The sequence below is a fragment of the Eulemur rufifrons genome, chromosome 7 (genome assembly GCF_041146395.1).
Source record: "Eulemur rufifrons isolate Redbay chromosome 7, OSU_ERuf_1, whole genome shotgun sequence".
Lineage (NCBI taxonomy): Eukaryota > Metazoa > Chordata > Mammalia > Primates > Lemuridae > Eulemur > Eulemur rufifrons.
The window spans coordinates 3,139,478-3,150,073 of NC_090989.1; positions in this window are offsets into that span (position 1 = coordinate 3,139,478).

The window sequence follows — 10,596 nt, forward strand, 5'->3', positions numbered from 1 at the left end:
GGTTGTCCTGGGGGGCTGGGTCGGTTGGAGCGGCTTGTTTGGGTCTTTTTAATTGAGGTGGATTTCGTGTAACATTTAGGTTATTGTGAACCAATAATTTTAAATAATGTAACAGTGAGCAATTGAGTGGCATTTAGTACAATCGGAGCCGTGCAGTCGCCCCCACGCCCCTCCCCTGGCAGCCACCAAATGCCTCCTGCCTCTGGATCTGCCCTCTCTGGACGTTTCACATAAAAGCGGTCACACAGCCTGGCCTCACGTGTCGGCTGATTTCACTGAGCGACATGTTTCCGGGCTCGTCCGTCACGGCGTGCGCTTCGACACACTTGGTTCCTGTTGTAGCGTTCCGCTGCGTGGAGAAACCGCGTTTCGTTATCCCTTTGCCCATGATGGACGTTTGGGTTGTTTCCGTCTTTTAGCTCCTGAGACTACGCTGCTGCGAACATCAGGGACGAGTTTGCTTGGACCCAAACTCGTTTGTTTTCATTTGGGTCGGGTGTCTACGCAGGAGTGGAACTGCCGGGTGGTGGAATTCCATGGGGGTTTCAAGGAACCGTCCAGCTGTTCCACAGTGGCTGCCGAGTTTTACACTCACACCCACAGCTGACAAGGGCTCCACCTGCTCCACGTCCTACCAACACGTGCTCTTGTCCCTTTGGAAGATTGTTATTACAGCCATGCGAGTGTGCGGGGTGCCTTGTGGATTTGCGTGCGTCGCTCTGATGGCTGCCGATGCTGAGCGTCTTGCAGGCCTGCGGGTCGTCTGCGTGTGTCTGGGGAAGGTCCAGCGTCCGTTTTTAAACTGGGCTTTCTGTTGAGCTGTAGGAGTTCTCAGTATGTTCCGTACACTAGACCCTTGCCAGATACGTGATTTGCAAACGTTTCCTCCCATTCTGTAGGGTATCTTTTTACTTTCTTAACGTTCTTTGATGCAGTTTTTCATTTTGGTGAAGTCACAATTTATTTATGTTTTCCCTGCTGCTCACGCTTTTGTTGTCATAGCCATTTGCCAACTCCAAGGCCATGAACATTTACCCCAATATTTTCTTCTAAGAGTTTCGTGGATTTAGCTCACTGATCCACTTGGAGTTGATTTGCGTGGTGCGTAGTGCAAGAAGCGGCGGGTGCCTCGTCCTCATCCTGGAGCACGCTGCTTCGCCCAAGCAGGGAGGCGAGAGGGAACAGGCTGTCTCACAGGCATGCCATGCGAGGCACCCCCAGGGTGACAGTGGGCCCAGCGGCCATACCTTGCGATAGGACAGAGGCCCCAGGAGTGACACCCCAAGGGAGGGAAGGAGACCGAGACATCAGGGCCGTGAGCGTATGGAGAGCTGGGGGTGGCACCAGTCCCGGGAAACGCCACCATCGAGAAGGGCAACTGGGAGCTCCACAAGGAGGGACTCGCAGTACCCAGCGAGCTTTGGATCTGCCACAAAGTCACGGAGCCGCGCGGGCTGGCCCGGAGCTCGGACTCGGTTCCTCCCAGCGGGAAGGAGTGTGTGAGCTGGGTCTTCATCTTCCGCGGGAGGATGTTGGTGGTTAACAGTTGAAACCTAAAGAAAAGCGAAGCAGCCCGGGCAGGTTCCCAGAAATGTGGGCGCAGACGGCATGGGATCCCGCCTGGGGGGCCGCCGGGAGGGCTGGGTGGGCGGCAGGGCGGCCGCTGCTTGGGCAGCTCCTGCAGCGAGCGCACCTGTGTTTGCACACCTGGGACAGGACGGTCTGTCCGCATGAAGCTGGTGAAACCTAGTTTATGGGGAAGGAAGCGGAAATAGCTCGGTGACATTTTTCCGAAACTCTCAGTAGTCAGTAATTAGGCTTTTGTGAACAATGACCAGACGGGGCAACAGCTGGGCACGGCACCCTCTGGTGACCTGTGAACCCCGTAGTCAGGCGACGCCAGGAAAGGTCAGCAGTGTACTCGACAGTGAACAGTTTTCCACAGGACGGTGTCGTGGCCTGGCCCCTGGGGACCACGGAGAGATCCCATGAGAGTGATGGTGCTGTCACCAAGGGGCTCAGAGCCACCCCTGGCCCCACCCCAGCCTGGCCCACCCTGGGGTCTGCACAGGGAGCCTGCTGCCCCCAGGGACCGGCCGCCCCCGACCCTGCCGCGGGCACAGGTGCAGACCGAGCTGAAGACTGCAGCCCTGAGGCTCCCCATTTAATAGGTGACAGTGGCACCTCCTCCAGAGGCCACAGGCCGGTGGGGGACCCCAATCCAAGGTCCTTTATTAGCTTCTGGCTGGGCTGGCGCGAGCAGTGGGGCCCGTCCCGTCTGTGGCCGTCTCCTCCCGCCACAGTGTCCCCCCTCCATGTCCCCCTCCATCTCCACGTCCAAGTTACCCCTTTTATACAGATACCGGCCACTGGCTGGGCCACCCTAATGGCCTCATTTAACATTAATCACTCCTTTAAAGGTCCCGTCTCCAAATAAGCCCCCACCCTGAGGTCCTGGGTGTTAGGCCTTCAACATACGAATTGCGGGGACACAACTGAGCTCAGGGCAGCCCCACCCCCACAGCCACTGGGGGCCCCTGTTGCCGAGCAGCCTCCGGTGCTGGGACTTGCTGGGCTGTGACAAGCGTGGGTCCCGCAGAGAGCCGCAGCCCTGGCCCAGACGCTGGGTCCCATGTCACAGCCGGGGTCCCCGGCAAGTTGCCCCGGTCCCCGCGTCTGCGGGGTGGAGACTGGTGTCTGCCGCACGGCTGCTCAGCATCGGCGCAGACTGGGCAGGGCCCCACTCACGGCCGGTCTGCATGGCTGCTGTTGCAGCACGCGGCCTGTGCCCCCTTCCTCTCTGCCCTCCCGGGGGCACCTCCCGCTCCCTAGAACACACCTGTGCACGCACACCTGGCTCCCCAGTGCCCGCACGCCACTGGGACCCGCATCAACCCAGCATCATGCAGCGGGACTAAAGTCGGCCTCTGCAGGCAGCAGTTCCAAAGCTGCTTATTTTGAGAACAGATTTTTTGAAAACCACCGAGCCCGAGATTTCATGGTATCTATTTCTAAGACAGTTTAATATGTTTATCGCTCACAACCATTAAGAAATGGGAACCCAGGAACCCAGAATGTCTCAAACCATTTAGTTCTCTAGCAAGTACGCTTTGAAGTGTGATAATCAGTGAGAGTGAGGATTTCCATTTGTGTGGAGCTGTCAGCCCCAAACTCCGTCTGAGCAAAAGGATCCTAAGGCGTAAACAGCTGTTCGGTGGAGAGCTCTGCCGCCAGGTAAGTTTGTCAAGCACAGATCATGTCCCTGTATCGGTTACACCCTGGTTCTGCTGCAAGTGATAGAAAACCCCAGGTGACGATGGCTTTGTTCATTAGTTTATTTCTCTCACCAAGTCACGGTCCAGAAACCAGCAGGCCAAGCCTGATATGACCGCTCCATCAGCAGCAGAAACTTAAGACCTTTCTACCTTGCTCACTCTCCATCCTCAGCACATGACTTCCACCTCATGATCCAAGGTGGCTGCTTGAGCACCAGCCATTATATCCACATTCCAGCAAGCAGGGAGGAGGAAGGAATAAAGAGTGGACACTTCCTGAAGTCACACATGACACTTGCATGTAGTATTTCATCCGTTGGCCGACTGGGCTGCCAGCAGTGCCTTCGGGTGAATCTGAAAACAGGAACCGTCTAAATGTAGCCCTGAGGGCACACAGCTTAACAGGCAACAGTGCCTTTGTGCAAACTAGAAAAACAGCGACTGAGCCCAGGGCTGCCTTTTCTGCAGGTGGGCCTGATGCAGGGGACTTGCCCGGTAGGGGAGAGCTCACCCTGGATTTCAGCCCTAACGTCCCCTCCCTGCGTCACAGCTTGCTCTGGGCACACCCTAGGTTAATGAGCACAGGCAGCTGCCCCGGCCGCTGGCCTGAACTCTGGAGTGGCCGTGCTTAGCTGCAAGGGAAGCCGGGCAGGGCAGCCTTTATTCGGGAGGCCGAGGGCAGAGGCCCAGCTAAGAATGGGGTGGGGGCTCTGGTCCTAAGGAAAAAGAAGAATTAAGATTTGGTGCCAGTTTCAGTCTCTGCCACCTGCCCACGCGGGGACAGCACCCACACACCTTCCCAAGTGCCCTTTGTAACGGCACCCCAGAAGTGACAGAGATGGCACAGGACTCTCGTGTCCCACAGGGTGAGTCCATGGAGCGCCTTGGCTCTGGCCATGATCAGCCACGTGCCAGGTGGGTCCCCTGCTCCCTCTGAGCTGGAGTGGTGGGCGTCAGTCACGTTTGCCAAGCCCCCCAGGCGAGGCTGCTCCCGGGCTGTGAGGGAGACGGTCACCCTCCCTCCCACCTCCCAACCTCGGCTGGAAAGCGCTGACTGCTCTCCCCCCATCGCCCCTGCAGCCGAGGCTTGGGTACCTGACGATCCCATATGCCTCCCCAGATGGGAATGGGCATTGGCCCAGGCCACAGGGCAGAGGACGGGCACAGCTGTCTCTGCGGGATCTGGCTGGCGGTTGGAGAGCGGTGCGGCCTCCACCTCACTGCTGGTGTGAGCCGGCCGCGCTGGCTTCGAGACCATCTGGCGTCCACCTGCCGGCCTTCCCCGCAGGCCCTTCTTGCCAAACGGCCACAGGCTGTGTCTCCTGTAGCGGGGAGCCTTGAGTAGGGACATTCCCCCCGTCACAGACTGGGATGGCCGTATTTCTCGTCCCTCCCCCATTCTCCGTCAACTGAACGCACGCTGGGCTCCCGAAGGCACTGGGTCTTCCCGGAGTCCGGTCTGCGGAGGAGCAGCCGCTGTCCTGTGACAGTTTGAGAAACCCTGAAAGGACTCCCGCCTAAAGAGCTCTTCTCAGATTTTGTCAGCTCACTTAAAATACTGCTGACAACGCTGCATTCCTTGGGAGACTGGCCTGATAATACGCCTTTGCAGGTACTCGGGCGTGCAAGTTAAAAGCGAGATTCTTTGTTACGTGCCAAGTTGACAGGGCCCAGGAAAGAGGGAGAAGATGCCGGGCGGCGGGGAGCACTGGGCACCGTCTCCTCTGGGGAGTCAACCTCACTCAGCCCCCCAACCTCTGGCAAGAGGGGCCGGGGCAACCTTTCGGGAGGGCAGCTCGCCCGGGCAGAGCCTCGGCAAACTCACTCGACACAGCTGCCCGGCCCCCGCTGGGGCCAGGACGGCTCCACGCCCGGGAATCAGCGATGGGACGACCCAGCGAGAGCCGCCGGAGCTCCCCTGCCAGCGAGAGGAGTGGAACAAGCAGCAAGACCGGCCATGACGTGGCCTGCGAGGAGGGGACAAGCGCCACCCAGACAAGCAAGAAACTGGCAGATGGAGGGATGCAAACGAGGCGAGCATATCCACACAAGGGGCCGTCAGCCTTAGAAAGGAGGGACGTTCCGACACCCGCTACAGCAGGGACGACCCTGGAGGATACTTTGCCAAGTGAACCTGCCAGTCACCGAAGGACAGTCCTGTATTGCACTCGTGTGAGTCCCCAGAGTGGCCAGATTCAGGGACAGAGTGGTGGGGGCCGGGCCGGGGCAGTTAGTGTTCAATGGGACAGTTTGGTTTGGGAGCGTGAAGACATTCCGGAGACGGACGGTGAATGTACGTCATGCTGCTGAACTGTGAATGAAAAATGGTTCAGACGATAAATGTTATGTGTATTTCACCACAATTTCAGAAAACAGAAAAAGGTTTGGTGCGTGCTGGCTGGCAGAGCAGCCACATCTCCCGGTGGGCAGGTGGGGGTGGCCCTCACTGAGGTGACATTTGAGCAGAAACCGGACAGAGGTGACGGGCTGCCCAGTGGACAGTGGGGGGAAAAACTCCGGGCTGAAGGCACAGCTGGTGCAAGGCCTGAGTCAGGAGCGTGGCCGGCGCAATCCAGGCAGGAGTGGAGGGCGAGGGTGGGAGCGGGAGAGCGAGCAGGAGCCACAGGTGCCTGGCAGGGACGATGGGGTGATTGCAGGGAAGAGGTGCTTTGTCTGCAGGGTCTGCTGGAGCTGGCCAACCAGGAACACTGAAGTTGGAGGGAAGCTGAGAAACCCCACATAGGGCCCTGCATCTGCCTACCCAGGTATAAAGTGATGGGCATGGAGGCATGAAGTTGTGCAGTCTACAACCTGCACACCCAGCCACATCAGCCATGACTTCAGATGGTGATGACTGTTTATATGTCCTCAAATCTCTGCAGCCGCTTATGGTACAGTATCCCTCGATTGTTGGTTATGGAGCAAAGAAACTGTAACTGACCCCCAGCCCCACCCTGAAGGGGCCAGGCACGCAGCCATAGCACAAAGGCTGTGAGGTGCCAGGTGCTGAGTGGTTTTCTAAGTGTCAGCGCTTAGCCGGCTTCATGTTCCTGGGTCTCCAGACATCTTAGCAACTGCTTGGATTGTGCCCTGGTGTCGAGCCTGCCCTCAGGGTGGGACAGAGTCTCTGTGGACACTAACAAGGGCCTTTTTTCTGCAGGCTGGTGACATCCTTGCTGGGCTACAGTGCGGCCTGGGAAGCCCCCGTCACGGCGTTGTTCCTCCCGGCTCCGCCAGGGCACGCCGGAGCGACTGGGAGTGTCTGTCCCGCTGCAGGGCCCAGGCCAGAGCCCCGGCCTTCCTGGCACCCCAGCTGTCCTCGGGCGCTTGATCTTTTGCCAGCGCTTGGCCCTGGTGCGCAGGCTCCCCTCGGGCCAGTGGGAAAGCCGCTTTGCCAGCCTGCAGCCGCGAGCCAGGGAAGGCTGGCCAGGCAGAAGGGGACTGGGAGTGGCTTCACCAGGACGGGTTTCAAAGGGTAACAGGAAACACGACAGAGCCGGCACTGCTCTTTGCGGAGACTGCCCTTCCGTGTGCCCGAGACGCCGGGGCGGTGTGGACAGGGCTTGCAGCTGCGGCAATCACGGCCCGGAACTGTGAGCCTCCTGGGCCCACGCACAGCGCCTGCACGCAGTCGGCGCCCAGTGAATACTGGTGCGTGAGGGCATCCGTTCCCACGAGGGCCAAACGGTAGGCTCCCCGGGGCAGGGGTCACGGGACACGCGCCTGCGGGGTACTCCCTCCGGATTCTCTAGTTCTCTAAATTAATTCTTTCAGTTTATAATTTAGAATTTATGTAATGTGCACTGACAAATACATGTCAGCTATTTTTAACTTAGTTTAGGGGGGAATTGAGACTTGCCTAACTGAGCACATACTTACTTACTGTTTACCACTTTGATGAGGACGGTGAGGCGCGCGCGGGAGCAGGAGCAGCAGCAGGCCAGGCGGAGACTGGACAGCTCCACGGAGCCGAGCTGCACGCGGACCCTGGGCGCTGAGGGCAGGCGGAGGAACTGCGGGACCCGTCAGCCCCCACCTGCCAGGGGCAAAGAACCGGCAGCCACAGCCACGCCAGGCCTGTGAGGATCCCAGGCAGGGACCTGGCCGTGCGGGGCCGAGGGCTTTACCCGGATCTCATCCCACTGGTCCAGGCTGCACCAACCTCGGCCCACTCCCTTTCCTCTCGTCCCTGCTCCAGTCTCGCCAAAGCCCTTGAGGCAGGGACGGAGGACACCGGGGTCGTGGACATTGCTGGCCTGCTCTGTGTCTGCCCTTTCCCCATCCCACGGCCTTGACACGCGGGGAGGGCAGCGGTGGGGACTCCAGTCTGTGATCCGCCACAAGGCCCCGGGCCTGGCACGCTCTGCCACAGGCAGGCAGCACAGGACAGTGCGTCGCGCTCTGAATACAAATGATTTCCAAACCTGAGTCTTCCTCGTCCTCACCCGTGTGTTTCTGTCGAACTCTCAGACCCGGGTGTGCGCCAGGTGAGCGCGCAGGGCCCGGCAGGCGCCTCGCCTGGACTCTCCTCTGCCCCAGGCCTGACGCCCGCCCTCCCGCCTGGCCTCCGGGGCATCTCTGCGTGTGTGCCTCGCGGATGGCGGTGGAGGTCTGTTCCTGCTGCTTTTTTATCTGTTCAAACCTGTTTTAAAATCTTGTTTGTGATTACGACTTTGTGGTTCTGCTCTCGCTGTGGTGCGGAAGGCCCTGAGCAAACTGCCTTTGCCCTAGTAAGCAGGGAAAGTGGCTGGCCCATCGACTCCTGACTGTTCTTGAGCCCAGAGAGCACCAAGGCCACCAAGCAGACTCAACTCCAAAGAGGGACAAGCTCCCACGGAGGGAGGGGACGCAGACCAGTTCCTCCTGGCAGCACAGAGGAGGAAGAGGCAGCTGCCCGAGAGCAGGGGAAGGAATAGCCCGGACGTTGCTGGATTCTTACCGGTGAGTGTGGCGGTTCACAGTGAGCCGGGCTGGGAGCACAAGGGACAGAAAACCCAAGTCCCACCCTAACTCAGGCACTGTCCTGCCCAGCCCCTGCCCAGAGACGGGCGGAGTTTGGCAGCAGAGGCAGGCGTGGGCACAGAGAGCCGGCGGCAGCCGCCATCCTGAGGGGGGCGGGGCGGGCACTGCACGCCAGGCAGGACCACGAGGACCCACTGGCACCCACACCAAGCACAGGCGGCCGCAGCCACTGCGGGAAGGGCCGGAGCCTGTGGCGTGAGGACAGCAACCCACACCTAAAGCCTGCTCATCTGGGAACGAGCCCAGGCCCTGGCAGAAAGGTGTGTCCGTTTCCAGGCATGACAACTACTTACCTTGGTCTCTCCTATTCTACAGAAAAACTAACCAGCGTTCGATACAAAATTATGAGAGACATAACAAAGAAAAAGCCACCCACTGCCTAGAAACAAAGCTGTCAACAGAACCAGACCCGAGATTGACCCCCGGGCCCTGCCTTCCCGGTGGCCAACTGCCGCCGTCACCTACAGCAACGCAGCCACCACACTGACTCCACACCCTCCCCGGCCCCCGTCGTGGGTTCCTACGCTGCCTTTGTCACTCCTGCCCTGCACACGAGCATGCAGTGGGCACCGCTGCACAGGTCTCACGCCCGCCGGACGGAGACTTCGGGACCCCGGAGCACAGGGTCCCGCTGCGCTACCCAGTCTCCCGCTGCAGAGCGATGATGTTCAGCCAACGACGGACCGCGTGCACCACGGTGGCCCCGTGGGACTGTAACGGCGCTGGACAATCTCCATCCCCTAGTAATGCCGTAGCTGCAGTGACTCCGTGCAGTACCTCGTCACCCACGGGTGTGCGGTGCAGAATCCCGGGCTCGCACACGCACGCACACTCGCCCGCCGACGCGTCGCAGCAGCGCAGTCCTGCACACTCTACGCGGGCAGTGCCCCGCACCGTGTGCCACTTCTCATCTTCCCTGCTGTATTTTTAGACAGACAGCTCCCATGTGTTACGGCCGCTAGCGTGTTCGGTCTGGACCGCCTAGGTGTGCGGCAGGCGGTCCCACCTGGGTTTGCGTGAGTGAGTACACTCTGGGATGTTCGCACGACGACGAACCCCCCAATGACGCGTTTCTCAGAAGGTCACTAAGTGACGCCTGGCTGTACTGAATTTCACCGAGATGTGCTCCGAAACGGCCGTCCGGCCGACACTCCTAACCAGGGGCACACACGTCCCCCCTACAGATACGCACAACAGGGCTGTCACTCCTGATGACGGGGAGCTGAGCACCTCCCGTGCTTCCTGCCATTTGGTTTGTCCTTTCAGCCAACTACTCACACCCGGTCAGTTTCCTGCTGACTTCCAGTCCCTTACTTGTTGCTTGGCAGGAAACCCCTTATCCTAAACCTTCACTGCTGGTCAGCTCTACACATTAAAAAAGAAAGAGGAAAGTGCTTTTCTCAGGTTGTCACCTGTTAACAGCCCACGGTGTCTTTCACAGCACAGAAAAACTCTTAATTTGGATTCGGCCAAATCCACCCATGTTTTGTCCTAGGATTTATGCACTTGGGGTCTTAAAAGAAGGCCTCCCTCCCCAAGGTGACAGACAAACTGCCAGGCGATCTCCCGCTGGCCTCGAGGCCACGCCCTCCGCACCCGCACGGCCCTGCCCCCAGCCGGCTCCCGGGGCTGCTCTGGCCCGAGTCGACTGGCGCTAACGTTTCCTCCAACCCACTCCTACTCTCCTCCGTGGTTCCGAAAACTCAGGTCTACACTAACACACAAGAAATCATAACTATGGAAGAAAACTGAGTTCATATAAAGCAAAATAGTTAAAATACACCTGATTTTTCTACAAGCCATTTTCTAAAAATGTCTAAGCAACCAAAGCCACCAAAATCATCAAAATGTTCCTATTCAAACATGCTAGAATAAAATAATTCCTGATTTATATTAAAGCCATTACTGGTTTTTACAGGGCTGAAGTCTGGGGTTCATTCAAATAACGAGATAAAGACTGAAAGTCCCTGAGCGAGACAGGACCTCCCAAGCACCACTTTCACCCACAGGGCAGCACGACCCGCCCTTCCTAGACTGCAAAGGCTGGACCAGAAGGGAGACCGTCCCGCAGCCGCCTCTGCAGAGGCCAGACCTGGGCCAGGGGACGAAGACAGAGGATTTGGGGGCCGCAGGCCATGGCTCAGGCGCTGCCTCCTGGACCAGCATCCCTGTTGTCAGTTACATGAGCTCTACAGTCTTGCAAATTTTAGTTAAAAAAGATTATGTTCTTCCGAAAGTGCTTGCAAAAAAAAAAAAAAGAAACAGTATGAAGATCCTAGGTTTTAGTGAAGGTAAAAAG